A 19,995-nucleotide genomic window follows, 5' to 3' on the forward strand; every position below is an offset into this window, starting at 1 on the left:
CAACACTTGGGGAGTAGATGTCTGAAACTGAAGTGTTTCTGCATTCAGTGGTTTTGTTTCCTAAATACCTATCTTAGCGCGGTTCAATTGTGTAATTGTTTATTCAGCTTTTCACTGCTTTTATTATGTCTATGTTTTCTTTTCTGCAATATTGCACAGGTTAATCTTGTGAAGCTTTCTTTTTTCTTTTTTTTTAAGGATATTTGTAGGAAAGTATTACTGATTATCTTTACAGCCATCCATATTTTAAAGTGTTATTTAAAATATCAGTATTTCTATGGGCTCATTTTACTTCAATGAACATAGAGGATTTGTGTATAATAGACACACTTGGCTCTGTGCCTGCAATGCATTTTGCACAGCTCTTCTTTCTCTTCCTAAATATACCAACAGCACAGTTCCACTAAATTCATTAAGGGAGGATAGGCAACGTTATTCAAGTGAAATGCAACACGAGTGCTTTTAAAATGCAATGTTTACTGTCTTTTCCCCACAGTTAATAACGGGCTGATGAGAATTTAGAGTGCAGGAGAGGGGGGACCTGCAAGACATCATAAGCGCTATTGATTTTTCCTAAGTGCTAAAGCTTTTAAAGGGATTCCTGCAAAGACACATGCTATATGGAACAGAACTCTGTGCTTTGTCAATTTAGCTGGACAGCTGAAGAAAGATACAGACTGGAAAAGTCAAACAAATGGGGAGACCTCTGGGGTTAATAAAAGTGAGGCTGGGTTCCTCCCAAATTGCTTTGTAGGCGATCGGAAAGGCATCATAACCATTCAGCTTCTCTTCAGGGGAGCATCTCATGCAGGAGATGCTATCAGTCCCAGTCTTAAAAGGTTGCAGAGGGAGAGACCCAGGTCAAGTTATGCTTCAAAACTCTTCAGACACCGGGGATACAGCCAGTCACATTCATAACCTCATATCAACATCAACCATATGCACGACAAAAATCTCTCTCATAGTGCCAAATTCACAAATAATGTCACAATGCTAAATGATCTGTTTCAACCTTCCATTACATTTGCTGTTCCCTTTCTGACGGATTACTGTATGTGGCACTCGGCTTACCATGAAGTGTATACTTTCCCAAGGCCAATTGCTGAGCAAGAGATCCATCAAGGCTCCTGAAATGCATTTTCAAAGAGGTTGAAGTGATCTGGTGATGCGCTGAATGTGAAGTGTTTTTCCACTTAGAAAACCGAAGTCCAGAAAATGGCAATTTAAAATGAGGTTAGGAAGTTATTTACAATATGTTTATTCTCCCTATACAGTCACAGGAATGTTTGGGGGCTTTTTGGGAATGTTTTGACAATGTGAAATGAGGTATTACTAAATTATGCTGAACCAGTTCAAAACACTACTGACCTTTTAACTTTTCATGGGGAAAGCACAGATCAGATATCAAAGCTGAAAATCCGAGTATTTGTTATAAACGATTTACAGGGAGTTTAGAGATGCAACAGCAGCCCAGAAATATGGTACCTATGTGGCCTCCAAACAAATTCTTCACCAGCAGAAAACAAGCCCAGATTTTTGCCCCCAAGCATGCTTTAATCTGTACATGGAAAATAATTTCTGGTTTAGTTTTGCATAGAATTACAGCACTACAGAAAGAGTTATTGGCTGTGCATAAATGCACCTATCCTAACCTCTGAGGGTTTAGGGAAGATTTGCATGTAAAGTGAAATTTAGACTCTTCAATAAATAAGTAAACATCAGGAACTCTCCTAGTACCTACTTTTGTTTTGTTTTGATTTAAAGAGAGAGAAATGGAAAATTTTTTAGCAGTAAAGTTTTCCAGCGAAAGCTGAACAAGAGAAGCAGGCTAAAAATAAAATTTGCTACCTGGATTTTTTTCCTTAGCAGTTGTGGCATACTGGGGAAGCTATTCCTGAACTCTTCAGTCTGTAGTAAGGCTACATAAACTGCAAGGGAGAAAGTACTAACTCTCTAGGCTGAGAAAGGGCCCTTTACCTTACTTTTGATACATAATTCACAGAACAATGAGGAGCCAGGAGACCCAAAAATATCAGGTAACTGTGGAACCAGTAACATATAAATGCAGGCTCATGGAGCTGCAGAGACTGGACACAGCAAAATGCAAGACAAGAACAGGAACAGTATGTACCCAGTAATGAAAGTAAAGAAGGAGGTAGAAGAAAAGTTTATATCCTCGGGTAAATCCCATGACATGTGAAATTCCTGCTGGTCCTTTGAGAAAACTGATTAAATCTTACTGAATTAAGAAAGGTACTAAGAAATAAAAAATTAAAAGGCACCTCCATTTCTCAGACAGGTCTATCAATAAATAACCTGAATTACATTATATTACAAATGGTTTTTATTCTCATGTCAATAGCAGTGAACAGTCTTTATCAGAGAAAAAAACCTTATGAGGAAAGGCCTCTTTAAGATTCTGCAAACCAAAATAAGTTTGAAATTAGCATTACAGCAGCCTTTCAGTACCTAAAAGGGGCCTACAAGAAAGATGGAGAGGGACATTTTCCAAGGGCACATAGTGACAGGACAAGGAGAAATGGTTTTAAGCTGAAGGAGGGTAGGTTTAGATTAGGTATCAGGAAGAAATTCTTTACTGCAAGGGAGTGAACCACTGGCACGGGTTGCCCAGAGAAGTTCTGGATGCCCCATCCCTGGAAATGTTCAAGGCCAGGCTGGATGGGACTTTGAGTGACTTGGTCTAGTGAAAGATGTCCCTGACAGTGGCAGGGGATTACAGCAAGACATTCTTTCTTTAAGGTCTCTTCCAAACTAGACCAATCCATGATTCTGTGATTCTAATACAACAAATTAAGTTTAACTTGGTCTAGCTTTTCCTTTTTGCTAAAACCTTTGCCAACAGAATTAAACACCCATTGCTAACATCCTCTGACTTATGGTGGAGTGCGTGCACATATACTTGCACACTTCATGCTTGGATATTTCCAATTATCTCAGCTGTACTTCAGTTTTCTGACACACCTATCTTATTTTTCATGGCGGAAAAAATTAAGAAACTATTATTAGGAGATCTCCAACAATCTGACTGCCAATCAAAATGTAACATATTGAAAAGGTCAAGTATTTCCCCTTAATACATTCAGAGTCAGGGCTGTCTTTGTTCTTCAGTTTCTTCAATGCTACAATTAATTCAATTAAAGTAACTTTAAAGCTAAGAAGTGTTGTCACAGATCATAACCTTTAGAAATGTCTGCGTTCCTTCTTACACATTTACCTTAGTTAGCATATTTTAATGATATCTCAAGGAAGAACTGTGTTAAGTGCTCCTGGTTTCTAAAAAAAATAAAACAAAATAAAATTAATAAATGAGAAAGCTGTCAGAAGCATACAGAAAGAGGTATTATATTTAAAGATCAGTACCCATCCATATAGTGAACTGGACACAGAAAGATAGTGAGATAGCAAAAATGGAGTAATGGGGGAAAAAAATACTTACAGTAAAATTCTTAATATGTCTCCCATCAGCATCCCTCTGCATGCTTTCTCCTGAAAGGATGAGGACCACGTGATGAGTTAAGGGAGATAATAGTATGAAAAAAAAGGAGGAGGAAACATATACTTGAGAATTTGGGTGACTGCCCCACGTGACGAGCTAACCAGCTAACTTCCTAACATTAGTCTGGGGGATCTTCTTTTGAAACATCTTAGGTAAGTAAAGTTGATGGTTCAAACTGGATCAGACCAGCACCAACTGGTTCAAATGGGGTCAAACAGTTTCCAACAGGTTAAAACCAGATCATAGAATCATACAATCACAGAATATGTGGAGTTGAAAGGGACACATCAGAATCATCGAGTCCAACTCCTGGCCCTGTGCAGGAGACCCCAAAAATCACATCATGAGCCTGAAAGCATTGTCCAAACACTTCCTGAACTCTGACAGGCTCGGTGCTGTGACTGGCTCCAACCTCATCAAAACAGTTCAAACTGGTTCCAACCACATCAAACCAATTCCAACTGGTTTAATCTGGATCAAACTGGCTCCAACGAGTTCAAACTGGACCAGTCGGGTACCAACTGGTTTGAACAGGATCAAACTGTCTCCAACAGCTTTAAGCACTTGTTGCAGTTCATATTCTATTTCAAAATATCTCTATCCGTGAAGTCCTCAGTTTTCTCAAGGACGGTGTCATAAAGAATCTGAGCCACTGCCAACAACTCGAGGCCGTTCCCAGTTCCCCGGCTGGTGGGAGCCTTTCCAGTCAGCAGTCACAGCTGCTGCTTTCCTCAGCTCCCTTGAAGGAACTGAACAATCGGCGACTGATGTGACATTTTGCAGTGTTTTATAATCCCTTTGATCCCTCAAAGGGGATGGTAATTTTTACAGACTGAAAACCACTGCTCAAAGTCTTTCAGATCGTTTGCAAGAGGAACTCAAGAATGACGGTCAAATATTTCATAAATCGGGGTTTTCCTGCCTCTTGTTTGACCACACATGTTACTGACTTGAGCTAAACAAGAAATTAGCAGGTAAAAACATTCTCTTCTCATATCTGTACACCCCCCTCCCATTAAGTGTTACCTGAGAGTTTATGTTGTGTGGGTTAGGAAATTTAAAAGAATGTGGTTTTTTATGTTCCTTGTACCATCCTGGACCAGTCTTCCCTGGTATGTTGAGAGGTAAGGAAAAAAAATCTCAAAAAATAGTCATTCCTTTCATGAAAGTACTGATTCATTTTTAGGCAAAAACTAGACCCATTTATATTTAGACATATAAATAGCTTTTCCTTTCCCTCCTCTATGTCAAAGCTCATACCCCTGATTACCAAAGCAAAAGAAGAAAACAAAATATGAATTATTAGTGTTTATACTTTGTATTGTTTAGAAGCAAAAGTATTTTTCTGTGCACCTATTTTTTTGGTGCAATTACCAGTAAAATTTGCAATTTACACAAATATACCACTGTTTGTTCAAACATGGCATCTCTGGAAGGCATTAGTTCAAAGATGCTGTATTGATTTAAATTGAAATGAATTACCTTTCAGGGAAAATGCATTAACTTCAGTGGAGAGACATGGCAGTGAATATAAATGAAAATCAAAATTATTTCACTAGACTATTTTGGCCTCAGTTCACTTGTGTTTTTTTTTTTTCTGAAAAATAAATTGAATCCAAACCAACACTAGCTTATGACATTGCGTATGTATGAATTTCAACAAGGATGAAAAAAAGATGGAGAAATGGAAGAGGTATGAAATATGAATCAGATGGCCTTAAGGTCCTTCCTTTCCCCAAGGATTTTACCTACCTACACTTATTTATTGTCTGATTTAATAGACACTTGAGGATTTTATTTTATTATTTTGTGGGAGGGAAAAATAAATCAATTTAAGCACTTAATGGGATTTCTGCCTTAAATAGTCCTGTGAGCAGACTGATTAATGCTTTTTATTTTGTATACCTTCCAGAGCAATGCAGTCATGTGATTTTTTATCCCACATTGCTTATCATACATAATATTTTTATGAGAGTCACCACTAACAAATATATACTTCAAACCTGAATTTTTGTTTCTTTACTGTCACTGAATTTGCATCTTAATTGTGCAAATAAGTCTTGGTGTACCAAAGCTAATAATTTGTATTCTGAGAATCTCACAACAAGAAGTCAAACAACCACCACATATATATACATACAAATATATATCTATCTATATATATATACAAACATTATATATTCTACAAAATAAATAATCTTTTCAGGTAAATATGATTCACTTACAAGGGTGAAGTCATTATAATACATTGAAAAATGTGGACTAGTCAAGAAAGATGTCAATATTAAAGGCTTTCCTCAAACTGAAGAAACCAACTGTCATTTTTTCCACAACTTAAGTCAGTATTATACAGCCACTGTATTATACTGCACTGTTATTAAACTGTGAGTTAACTTGTAATTTTTGTATCAGTACACTTAAATTCAAGCAAACTCCATTCAATATTCCCTTTGTGCTTCTCAGCTACCATTTTAGCAATATTGTGATGAATCTGAATTCTGTAGTTCCTCTCTAGTCAACAGTAAAAGTACCTTTTATTGACTTCAGATTGAGCCTTTATTCCCTGGCTAACCTCTCACGTAGGCCATCCAAACAAGTGGAGTCAAGTAAGCCTTGAAACAGGAAAAAAACTCTGATGTGACATTAAAGAAGGATGGAGAGTGATCGCATTGGTTTTGAGAGGATGAGGACAGCGAACAGAAGAAGGAGCTGACTGTAGGGAAGGCGATGGAGAAGTCATCCCATTAGAGAAGTGAGTGTAAAAACAAGCTGGTGAAGAAAATGCACTCACTGAAGACTCCTAAAATGGATGTCTTCATACTCATGCCGTTGAACCAGAAGATGCAAGTAAAGCTGTAGATATTAACTTGTTAACTCAATCGCAAAAATCCTATTAGAAGATCATTATCAGTCTCTCCGTTTTCCTAATGGTTGCACAGAGGCTCACTGAGTCACCCAGATGTGTTTTAGCACAGGGTGAAAGAGAGCAGTTTAGCTGATTTGGTTTTGGGCACCGTTTTTCATCTCAGTGTCAGCCTCTTGCCTTTGAGCTCTATCTCAAGAATGAAATACGATGGTTTGATTTTCATTAACGGCATTTAATGATACACCCCCTGATGATACAGCTAAAATTAAGATTTCAATCCATCACATGGAACTGGAAGTATACTTAATATATCAAAGAGGTAAGATATTCTCAACGTTACTTAATGATAATTCCCTATATTGGCTTCTTCTCTAACGGCTGGAGTATATATTGCTATATTTCAGGGAACATATGGGCAGCCACTTGATGTCACCATAACTCCACAGAAATATTGCTCTTCATGCACTAACAGGGTGCAGATAAGTGGCTGAAATAAAAATGTGCTTGGAATTAATGTTTCTGTCACTAGACATGAGGTAGATAGACAATGTACATCGGCACATTTATTTTCCGCAGAAAGGGAAAGGGTAGTTACAGAAAAGCTCCTTTTTGTGTTTGCACTAAAGATTGCTTTTAATTAGGAAACTTGTCTAAGGGGAATTAGATTTTTCTAACATAGAATGGAAAATATTGGAGGGGAAAGAATACTGGCAAAAGCAGTAACAGTGTAATAAACTGAAAAAGCTACGAGTCTTCCTTGGGTCAGAAATATTTGTCATTGCTGAGTACAATTTTTCTTTGTTGCTATTAGAGGCTGACAAAGTGTATTTTGAACTTTTCTGGAAATCCTTTTCTATATGTGTGAAAAACCTCAAGATTTTGAATCCAATGTCATGATTCTGTTTACCAAAAGGATTAATGTCTGCTAATATTGCAACAAAGGCCAGAAGCATATCTTATTGGAAAATTGCATTTGTTAAAAATGTGATTTAGCAAAAGGAAGATTTTTATCTGAATAATAGTTGTGTGCATTTCAATAGCAATGTTTTTATGTATACTTAAGACCATATATAATTCTAATGTATGGTAATAAAGCCTGACAGAATGTGATTATTTTTTAAACCAAAGTAAAGCTGAGAAACGGTTTTCACAAAACTAAATTTTGGGTTAAAAAATTACATATTTACCCACACATATCTCCTCTCCCTCCCTAAAATCGATCTAGTAATAAATTCTTTTTCTGTGTTGGACTGAATGGAAGAATTGCTAAGGATTGACTTGAACTGTATTTTTCATATTGTAAATTTGTAGAAGGGGAAAAAAAAATCAGTCCTTCTTCACTCAGATCTTCTTTTTTTTCCTACCTCACTTTGCTGTGGTTAGGAACTATTTCTTTCCCTAAAAAGGCCCAAACAACATTATAAACTAGATCAAGTAGAATCTCAGAGGTATAGAATATGTTGGGGATGGGAGTAGAATGAAGACTTTAGGCTCAACTGAAGAAAATATGCCAGGACCTTAATCTTAAGGTATATCTTAGTATTGAAAATTGGGTACCTAGTCTCCATGTAGAGAGAGAATGAGAATCTGAAAATGGAAAGTAAAGATGTGTCTGTGATTTTCTTCCCTCAAGTCATCATCTAACTCTTGAAAACTTTAAAAACTGCCCAGGACACCCATTCCTGCTATTTAAAATACAGAGTTGGGATGAGCTAATCATTATCTTCGTCCTTCTTACTGAAAAGAGGATTTAACCATCAGGCTGTGCAGCTAGGGTTTGTTTTAGCCAGTATGCCTCATTCAGTAAGGAAAGAGGTGCCAGCTTCAAAAGGAGGAGCTGTGTACCTTTTCCAAACCTGAAACCTCACCTGGTAACTTGAGCAGTTTTCAGGAAATGATTTTTTTTTTTTTTATATTGTCACCCAGAGAATGAAAATGAATGTAGGGGTCCATGCATTCTGAGAAATCGAACCACTAAGCCATTGTTTAAATAACCAGGAGAGGGTGAGGGAGGTGGCCCGCCACGTTTCTAATAAATTGTCCTTGTGAATTATGTGACCTTAAATCTGTCAAAAACATTCGGAAAGTCTATGGAATTTAGCATTTTTGAAGAAGCAGAAGCGTTGAACCTTGTTTAGGTTTCCCAAGAGGGTTTACACATTTTACTCCATGGAGAACATGAGGTTTAGGAAGTCAGACACTCACCCAGAAGCAGAACATGGGATGACTGAAGAGCTTTCTTGTCAAAGGCCTCCAGGCTTGCCTCAGGTCAGACACAAGGTGCTTGAAGGTCTTACATTAAATCAATCTAGCTACACACTACTTAAGCATGTAACCAATTGTTTGATAGGAAATTAATGCACATACGATGGGATATGAACATCTGATTATGTGTGGCAGAATGCTGAGTATCTCATGACCACCAGGAAACAAATGTCTTCATTTTTGACTGCTCCGTATTTTCAGAACTGATTCTTCATCTGGTCTAACTTAGCATTGGCCATGATCTTCAGTGTAGTTCACGGTGATTTGTGGAAGTGTGGAATAGTAATTTATGTGGAATACCTAGCTCTGAGGACTTCATATACATCTTCACTGAGCACTTGAGCAATCCACTCAGATTTGAAAAGCAATTCTGGTTGGTCATTCAGCTGCCAAAGGACTACAATAGCTTGTATCTGGAAGACTGATAGGGTTGTCTGTGTGTATTATCACCCTCTAACAAGGGAATCAGTAGTCTGAAAGGCAGGTAAACTGATCAAAATTTAGCATAGAATGTGCTAATCTAGATGAAAATAAGTTACTGTAACCTTTCACTCAGCATTCTGGCTTCCAGTAGGATTTAATTTAAGCCCCTTCACTCTTTGTAAAACTTGTATGCAAGCTAATGAAAACATGACAGGACAAAAGCAGGCCAAACATACTGGACTTACAACAGCAAAGTCTAAAGGGAACAGAAAGTAATTGATAAAGTTGCTTTTCCTGCCTATACCTCCAGCTCTGGCTACAGAGCTCTATAGAGTGTACCATAAATTTTGATATAGGAAATAATGGGCTTTGGCACCTTTGAAACTGTAGTGATGCCAATCTCTTGTTTCCCTCCATCCTGCATACTTTATCATGAGTTTTATGTTAATGACTTGGAGATCTACACAGCAAAGAAATTGCTGCACTCTCTTAGAATCTTGCAAAAGCAAGATAATTATATTATTTTATTGCAAAAGCAACTCTGAAGAAAGAAGAAATTAACAGCCAGTGAGATTTAAACTGAAAAAAATGGTCTTTCTAAAAGAAATATGTAAGAATAAACTCTGATGGGGTTGTTATTGTTAGTTTCTCTAATTATTTTCTTTTAATTTTAGGAGTCTACCTGAGTCTATTTTACTACAGTGCTTCGCCTGTTAATTAAATGTTGCACATTGAACTCCAAACCCAGCTCAGACTATAATAATAGCAATGGTTTAATTCTGACTGTCCTATTAAAAAAGATGAGACTTACTGTTATTTTTCTTTCCTTTTATTTTGTAGGCAACTCTCTATGTTAAAAGCAAACAAAAAACCCCCCCCAAAAATCTAAAATTTATTTTAGATCTTGCTCTTAATAGGCAATACACTTAGTGATCTCTGTATATTTTCATTATGAACACTGTTATTGAGGGGTTAATAACTCAATTTAATCAGTGCCTGGTTAAAACTGCATATCTACTTTCAGTTCAAAGTGCCAAAATGCAATTTTTGAGAGGTAAAAATTGCAGGGAATATGTAAGTTGTTAGGGCTTATTCATTTTATGATTCAAAAGTGCATCCTTGATGCTCTCAAGACAAATCATCTTTGATTCCATTATACAGGAAGAGTAAAAGGCAGTCTCTCACCCTGAAATTTTGATTAAATTAAGGACGAGCAGTGGATGCACTTGCTAACATCCAACTGCCATCCAGCATAAGCTAAAGTCAATTTGAGCCATATCACTTTCTGCTCAACTGGTAACTTGCTTCCAGTATTAATGTTATATAGCATTTCCACACAGTGGATTTAAGCAGTAAAAGCAGAGGAACAGAGCTTTTTCTGAGAATTGACAACCTCCTGGGAGCCAACGATACACAACCCTGGAAAGGGTCATTAAACCCCAGAGAAATGTCCAGTGCTGAAGTTGTTATTGGCATGAGCTGAAAGGGTGTGTATTTATCTCTGGTAAAGAAGAGGGCAGGCAGAATACTCAGAATTTATATTTCTACACGTGACAATATCTTTAGCAAACCAAGTAAATGATGCTCCTATAATAAATGTCCTTTGTAACTATTCCTCATATTCCAGAATTTTCACTCATTGGTACGATGTGATGAAATGTATTTGATTATGTGGTTCTTGAAAGAATTTACTGACATAACACTCAAAACAGATATAGTTTTGAGGGAAGAGAATAGACAAGCAAAACTAAATAGATTATAAAGTTGCCTGATAAACTGAGAAGACAAAGGAAGAAGAAAAATAAATTTAAGGGATGAGAATAAACAAGAGGCAGCAAAGAAGTTGGAGAGCAAGAAATAATTAAAATTGTTTTTGTATTTTGATAGATTTCTCAGTGGACTTGTGTGCAAAAACAGAGGTACTGGGGACACTAAGATACAGAAGTGCCTAATGGATATGGTTCAGATGAAGTTTCTTTTTGGATGACTGACTCTATTCCAACATTATCCATGTAGATAAATTTAATATGTTATTTATTTATTTATTTTTCCCCAGGAGAAGTGTTTTGTCATGGACAAGCAGAAATTCAGCAATTTCTACAAGAAATTGAAAACTACATTAGCCTTCATGGATCATTGAGTTGAAGAGGCTAAGCAGAGTAACAATATGCTTTATAAAGGACAGAACACTTATGAGGTATGTATTTTCTTCTTTTTCTGACTTATGTCTCTTCTCCCAACATCTGAAAGGTCTTTTAGCCATTCAGCTGCTGCTGCTTTCACTCTACTTTGGCTACTTTTGGAATTCAAAAAAACAGTTACCCAATCTTCTTTCCTAAACAGTAGTTATATCTAGAATAAAGGATTTAATTTGAATTGTTGTTTAACATCAAATTTCTTGACAGATTCTGGTGCAGAATGACAGGGAGCTAGCATGTTTTTATTAATTAAATCTCCCGTGGTAGCTCTGGGGTATTGCCTCACCCATCCAGAACAGATTTAACTTCTTTGACTCTGGTATTTGCCTCAGGGCTTTCTTTCAAGCATTACTGAACTTCAAAGCTTAGGAGCTTGTGTCTTCTCAATTGTTGAAGTACATCAGATATTGGATGCCAAGCCAAGCTACCCAGTCTGAGAGAAAACCCTGACTTTAGATTTTTCATTCAGCCTAGGGCTATCTGAAAGTGGAAGAGAAAGCTCTGAGACTAGATGGAGCTGCAACAAAGCCTATTAAAAAAACTGGTAAAATATCATGTCTGATATTCTGAAGTCCAAGTCCTTAACAGAGAGCTTGTAAAAGACGCAGTAAGAAGGTAATTCTACAGATGGAAAATGTATTCCTCTATATACTAGAAATATCATGGGCTTTGGAAGTGACTGGTTTTTATGCATTCTATGCAGTATTGTAGCAAAACCTATGATATGAGGGGTGACATATTTTACAGTCAAATCTTTTTCGTTCAGCCTCATACAGGGTTATGACCAGCCGTACACATATATGTGGCTATAAAAGTGTCCCGTAAATAAATTGTAGTTTTAATTTCCATTCATGGTAAGAGTAGCATATATTTTAACTAATATACAAAATACCAAGCCTTGGAGACACAATAAAGGATGCTAGAAAAAGATAAGCTTTTCAAAATCCTAGGGTTTTTTTATGGTTAATCATAAACCATGAATAAGTGCATTCATGTATATTTTACATTGCTTATTGCTGCCTCACTAGTGTTATCAGTTAAAGTTTCATATCAGTAAAAACATAAACATAATTCAAAAAGAATCAGCAGGAATTTATTACCGCTAATAAAAAAAAAAAATAAAAAAAGGAAACAGAAAATGCAATTCCCTATGATGTCTCACAGTGCTTATAATTAATTTCAGATAGAAACTGAAATTAAATTACACATTATAGGCAGTAGAGGCTTTTTGGGGAACCCATCAATAGGTCATTTTTCTGAAGGGTATGTTTACAATTGCACGTTGATGAAATACAGGCATTAGAATGCAAATGCAAGGAAGAGAGTCCGGAAAAATGTGCAAGAGCCATGTTCCCCTCACAGTAAGAGTACTCTGACTTTTGTGCATATTCTTAATCTTTCATGCATCTCCTTCCTGAAACCATAACTCCCGGTGCACTAAAGCTGTTCAGAAAATTATAATTATCTTCAATGGTTTTCAAGAAGGTTCTGAGATAACACAATTGTTCCGTTAGCAGGTGTGAAAGATGTGTTCCCACCCTATTTGCTCTAATATTACAGAATAGTTAATAACTTAGGGCATAATCAAATATAATTTTTCCTGATTTTACACTTAAATCTAGTCCCACTTACTTGAGTGGAGCAGATCCTGATCTATGGTGTCATGAAGGAAGTTATCTGAATCAGCTTCTAACATTTTTTACAAGGATTTTCCTTATGTCTCTACTACCAATTTTCATTTAGTTATTCTTACCATATATTTTTTCATTTTAAAATTGTACTATAAGTATCTAGCAAAATATTTAAGTTTATGCCAACATTAAATATATAATTCTACCTTGTTATTTTTAGAAGACGTAAACATGATTAAAAAATTGTTATACTTTCTTCCTGATTAGAAGTACTTTCTAAATATGATTCTTCAAGAAGTCCTTAAATTAGGTTAGCCAAAAGCTCACAACTAAGATTTTCTGAACTGTAAATTAGGGTCAGAGCATTACAAATAACCAAGGTACTATCCATTTCAGTAGATCTTCATGCTTTCTGTGCTGGAGTTACAGATTCTCATTTATGCATCATCAATTTGCATAATGTAGCTTCTTTCAAGAAATGGCATATCTACCTGTCTATCTCTGTGTATTTATTTTTGCAGGAGTAGATGTCTTGAGCCCCACATAATCCCAGAAATGTTAATTTTATGGTTCAGTGGGTTCTTGGGCCACATTCTTCCATCTCTGCAAATAGAGGCTTGTGTGATCAGGAAGAATAGTGCTTTCTAGAAAGAACGTGGAGTTTTGATCATTAGTTTAAATGCTCAGTTTGGGAGATGTTGGGCCAAACTCACAGTTCTCTAAATGTCTGAGGTTCTGAAGTTATAGAACCACTGGCCACTGCAGAGAAAGTAACTTTATTTATCAGAGGAACTTCAATGGCCCGTTCTGCCCCTGTGATTTCCTCCTAGTATTCCTTACCCCCCACAGTCATCTGCTCTGCATTTCTTCTGTCTTTTACTGGCTATTTTAATTTTCTCCTCACAGGAATAACATCTTCACTTTTTCTGATCAGTACCATTTTCATTACTAAACTGGCATCCCAGTCTGGAGGTTTTTTTGCATGATTAGATTTTGTAAGCAGGCGCTTCACTAAACTGTTGTCCAAGTTCTGATAGCATGAATCTCTTAGAATGGAGTAGTTTAACAAACATGCACTAGTACTCATTAATAAAGTTTTATTCCAGCAGAAAAATTCTAAATTACCATTTTATTAGGTTGTGTAATTTCAACTAAACTAATTCCATTTGCACCTTACGAGTATTTGACATCATCTGTTTTTCTAACTTTCTTTTTACATGTCCCTCATTACTACAGGTGTTAAAAAGAGGAATGTTTTATATTAATATTTTTAAGCTTTTCAAGAATGGGCCAGTGCTTTTTATGTATGGTAAGCACTACCTTTCCAACATAGATATGTTTTAGGACTTTTGTGATGACAAATGCCACTTTCTGACAAATATCAGAAATAAGACTTACAGCACTGACACATCAATTCATAAACGTAATAATAACATGTAGAGAGAACTACAGAACAGCTTTTTCCTTCCTTCAGACTAATGTTTAAGGAAGACTAATTCCCTCCCTCCTTCATCTCTCCTTTTTCTCTCTAACAACTCCAAAACTTCCAGTGTTTAATTTTAACCCATGTTTTCTTGATCACTGATCACTCTTTCTGCTATTCTGCTATCATTGACTGACAGGTCTGAATTTTTATTCCAATGTAGTGCCAGAGCTGGGCAGACAACTGTGTGGTAGAAAGGCTATTCCACATGTTTTACTGACAAACTCACATTTTACATCCCAGTAGTGTGCCAGGCTTTCTGAAAACAATGTGACATTGTCACACTGAGTTTTCAATACATTCCCTTCTTGCAGGTCTTTTCTGCACAATGAGTAATTTTGAGGTGGTGCCCATTCACAATGTGAGAATTCATTCCTTGCCTATGCAAGTGGAGACTTTTTAAAAGTTGAACTGTGTGTTGTTTGTTCTCTTTTTTTGACTGATTTCTCCAGTCTATCAGAATCATTTTATGTTTGAACCCATCTCATAAATGACTGCCACTTTTCCAAAATGGGTGGCATCTGTAAAGTAAATATTCCTATTCTCTTCTATTGGTTGTCTCATTAAAAAAATAGTACAAGGTTCAGAACAATTTTTTTAGCAATTATCAATATATTATTCCAGTTTGATAATGCACAACATTGGGTGCCCCTTGAGTGTGCTTTTCCAGCTGGTTTTTTTAGTACTTTCAGTTTGGTTGCATTTTCTTATCTTGCTAATGAATATAATCTGCAATAGCATCAAAAGCCTTACTGAAGTCAAGGTGCACAAAATGCATTTCTTTTCTCCACTCTTACAAGCTATGACAGAAAGAAACTAAATTGATTTAATATGATTTGCCCTTGATAAATCTGTGTTGGTGCATATTCGTGTCCTATCTTCCACCTATGTGGTTAGTTTACTTGAATATTTGTTCCAATGTTTTCCTGAAAATTGGAGATGAGCAAAATCTAATTCTGATGATCTTACTTTCTTCCTCTAAAATATAAGAGCTACAGTCACAATTCTCCAGGCTTTCAGAATTCCTAAGAGCTCTTACATATTCCTGCTTAAGGTAATTTTAGCATTTCTCTGGAGCATGTCACACTGAATAGTATCTTAAAAGTATCCAAAATATCTGAGTACATTCTCCCTATCCTTTTTCTACCTATTTCCACATCTCATTCTTTTCTTCTGTCTTGGTGTTGATAGCCTGAACTACTCAGAGCTGACCTCTGAAGAAGTATGATTTGTGTTTGATTGATAGTCTAATTTTTTATTCATATTTGATAGCCAAAACTAATACATTTATGAGATTGTTGATTAGAACTTTGAAACATAAACTTAACTGATTAAATAAATAGGATCATTGTGCATAGGGCACGATTTAATGTCAAATTTGCTACTTAAAATGTTCTCCTAATTTAAGCTTGATGAATGGGAAAAATCATAACTTTTGGACAAATGCAATCATGTGCTTATTTTGGTATGGATCACTTTCGAAACTAGCTTTTGAATATAATCTTTGGGCACTTAGCAACTCTTTTAGAGTTCCAAAAGACATGGAAAGTTATTATCCACTTATTTACATTTCATACAATTTTTATAGATTTTATTAAAGCACCAGAAAGAAGAATCTCACTGGTCTTCCTTTCTGCTTAAAATATTCTGCATCTGCTTTGGCTGCTACTGCCAGCCAAGAGTCAGTGGAGAATTTTCCATCATTTTGTTCAAACAGCACATGAAATTTGTAAAAAGTAAAATCTGATTTAAACTGGAACTTCTTCACCAGTTCTGCAATTCTGCCAGAAAACATTTTATTAATCAGTTTTCCCTCTTTTTTGAGAGTCTTCTCAGATTTCTCTTAGACTGTAATTTCTTCTATGTCTGTGTACTCTACCCTCAATAATAATTTTTTAAAAAAATTTTGGTAACTTTTCATGAACTCACTGTTCCCACACATATTCAAGGAGCTATCTTGGAAAACAAAAGATGATCTGGTTTTGGTAGAAATAAATTTTAATCTAACAAAGGCCATTTGACATATTTTACTGATTTTTGACTGTAATCATAGAATCACAGACTGGGCTGGGTTGGAAGGGACCTTAAAAAGCAACTTGTTCCAACCCCCCTGCCATAAGCAGGGACACCCTTTACTAGACCACGTTGCCCAAAGCTCCATCCAACCTTGCCTTGAACACTTCCAGGGATGGGGCATCCCCAGCTTCTCTGGCAACCTGTTCCAGTGTCTCGCCACCCTCATAGTAAAGAATTTTTTTCTAATATCTAATCTAAATCTACTCTCAGTTTGAAGCCATTCCCTCTTGTTCTGTCACTACATGCCCTTGTAAAAAGTCCCTCTCCATCCTTCTTGTAGGCTCCTTTGCAGGTACTGGAAGGGTATTAGGTCACCCTGAAGCCAACCCCAATTCTCTCAGCCTTTCCTCACAGCAGAGGTTTTCCATCCCTCTAATCATCTTGGTGGCCTCCTCTGGAGTTGTTCCTGAAGCCTGATGTCCTTCCTGTGCTGGGGACCCCAGAGCTGGAGGCAGCACTGCAGGTGGGGTCTCAGCAGGGCAGAGCAGAGGGGCAGAATCCCCTCCCTCAACCTGGTATCTATGGTATGTCTTTTGAAAATTTAAATATAGCATATTGAATTATCTTCCTTCCCACAGAAATCAGATTTCCTCTGCAAGCTGTTCCATCACTGAAACACGATAACTCATCACTGTTTCTTCTGAAATGATACCACCTATTTTTTCAGTTCACTGAAGGGAAAGATACACCTCGACTTCACAGGGATGAAGCTGCTGCAGAGCAAAGGGGGCCAGCTGAGAAGTACCAGTCCTGTAAATAGAACTGTTCATTCTTGGGTTGGATTACTGCAAGCTTTCTTAGCTTCTGATAAAATGTCTTTAAGCAATTCTTCATAGAACAGAATGGAAAAGATGAAAAAATAGATTATAAAATATTTTCACATAAATTGGAGAGTGAAATAACCTTTATTCCAGCAAAGGCCCTGAAGAAACTCAGCACTGATCCACCACAGAGGAAAATGTGAGAACTCTGCCTCTCTCTCTATCTGGTGCAGCCCAAATTTAAACTTGATAAAATTCTACTGAGGGTAGAGCCAGTAAAGCAAAAATTTGTTCCAGTACTTCCAGTCTCCTTGAGAGAGTGAAACATTTCTCAAATGGCTAATCTATTTGAATTAAATTATATGAACCTCACATTCATTTCAAAACCTTTTGTTCCTCCTCTTGTCAGCCTTGCAACGCAGGGAGCATAACTCTTGTCTTCAGGGAGCTGTTGCTATCAATGTAATTTAGATCAGCCTAGGTGACTGCTGTTAAGATGCATAAGTGAAGCTCAGCTAGCCTCAGGATTAAGGAGTCAGAGTGCTCCTTTCAGCACTTTGCCTCTTCTTCCTTCCCTATTACCTTGTAAAATCTGATTTTAAAGCACCAAATGCAGTAGCTTTTATAATTTTTTATGACCATTCCTCATCTTCCATAACCTCTCTAAATTTTATGTCTTTTCATAAATTCTTCTTTCCTCTGCTGTTTATGCTTCTGAGCCATTCACAAAACAGCCCCTCCTTCCATTTTGTGTTAACTCTCCTCAAACACTGAATTTAAAGGTTTCTTCATAATCCTGGCCCCATTTTTCCACTCAGAAGCCTGTGTGTACTTTGCAGTTATGACAAGTGGCTTACTGTGTCCATCATTATTTATTGTAACTTATTTATATCGGATTTCAGAATATTATTATACAATAAATTGCAGGAGGTTCACAGACTGCTCACAGAAGCAGGTGAGCTGTGGGCAGAAGGTCTCTCCTGCCAGTTCTGCCACCAGCATGGTAATCTCCAGTGGAGCTCACTGCTCTGTATTTCCTCTAAGCTGCTGGGGCAAAATGCCCTGGAATTAATTTTTCAAGGTCCATTTCTAGATGAAAGGCACAAGATTAATGCTTTGGGCTTCTGTGTACAGCAAGTAGGAGGGCATTTCCTGCAGTGCTCTGGAGAACTGGTTCATGATGACAAACAAAAAACTAAATGTCACTAAAGCACTATGCAAAGGATTTATCAGATAAAGTAGAAATGGTTCTGAGTCAGAAAACTATCTGGAATAAAGCAAAGTCTTTAATTTACCTGAGCAAATAATTTAAGCTGTCATAATTAAAATCTACTGTGCTTGAGAAATTTCTTTGCTCAGGTAGTCATATTTAAAACTGCTCAGACAGCACAAGTTTAAAAGAGGAAAATTTACTTGAAAAGATTTAGAACTGGCTCTTCAGCTGTGACAGACTGGAACAGTTCCATTATTGCCTGTGGAGTTAACTGGATTTATACCTGGTGAGGGTAGGGCAATAGTGTCTAACATGATTTTCTGACAAAAAATTGTGAATTCTGCTCCCTGTCTTTTCCCACATTCCTTTTTTTTCATACCTGCACTTTATTATTGCAAACTGCTTTCTATTTCAATTGGGTTTTAAACTGCTTTTATTCTAAATCTCAATTCTTGTTGCATGCTTTTCAAAAATCTCAGAAAAACTGTCATATGCCACTGCTTTTCAAATCCATCTGAGTGCTCTAAAGCCAAATCAACTTGATGACTTGTATACAAGTTGGAATAATGTGAATCATTTCTACACCTGCAAAGCTGGCATTTGAAATAAAACCTATATTTGAAATTATTTATATCGATATACAGCTTAATCACAAGTGTTTTAGAAAGAATGTTTGCATGCACATATAGGAACACTTCCATGAACAGACAGGAAGGGGAATTTCACTGGCTTATTGATTTTAGCTCCATGAGGCTATGTTTTCTAAATGGATAGTTCTAATTAACTCATTTTATCTATTGCATGCAAACGTTACTTATGGATTCTAACATAATCTTACGGGTTAAAGCACACATTGAATCTTATAGTCTCACATTCCATGACATACCATGGGTCCTGTTTGTTACATGGAATATGTCCAGGATATCCTTTACTTCAGCTAAAAGTTCAAAACCATTCAGTAGAAATCCTTCATACTGAGAGGGGTCAAAAGAATGGGTGAGTAAAAACTTCAGGAAAATCTTTATGGTGAAGAGATAAGTATTACTTTAAAAACCAGGTAAATACACTCTTTTTTTTTTTAAATAATGAAAAGTTTTGATGTGGTTTTAACTAAAATTGATTAATTTTTCCTCTTTATTAATTGAATTTTAATGTCTTAATTACACTTTCTCTAATAAAACAAAAATTTTCCTCTTGGTCCACGAGACACTAAAGTGTTTTTAACATTCAAAACATTGGGATACCTCAAAATTTTGCAGATACTTTTGCTAGAAAAACAAAGCACTTTAACTACAGTATAGAATTATTGTGTGCTGTGCTACCATATCTAGTGTCATTTTCTCGTTATGACAATAATTTCCCCTCCACAAGCTGTTAGGTCTACACAGTTCATCAGGAACAGAGAAAATCAGGCTGAAGACATGCCCAAATTTTATTTAGAAACACTAAGGGTGCTTTTCTCTTTCCTAAACTTTTAGAAATGCAAATAATAGAGACCAGTAATTGTAAAAAAAACCCCAAAACCAATTAAACAAAAAACCCCAAACAAGCAAACAAAAACC

The sequence above is a fragment of the Lepidothrix coronata genome, unplaced genomic scaffold (genome assembly GCF_001604755.1).
Source record: "Lepidothrix coronata isolate B3197 unplaced genomic scaffold, Lepidothrix_coronata-1.0 Scaffold183, whole genome shotgun sequence".
Taxonomy (NCBI): Eukaryota; Metazoa; Chordata; class Aves; order Passeriformes; family Pipridae; genus Lepidothrix; species Lepidothrix coronata.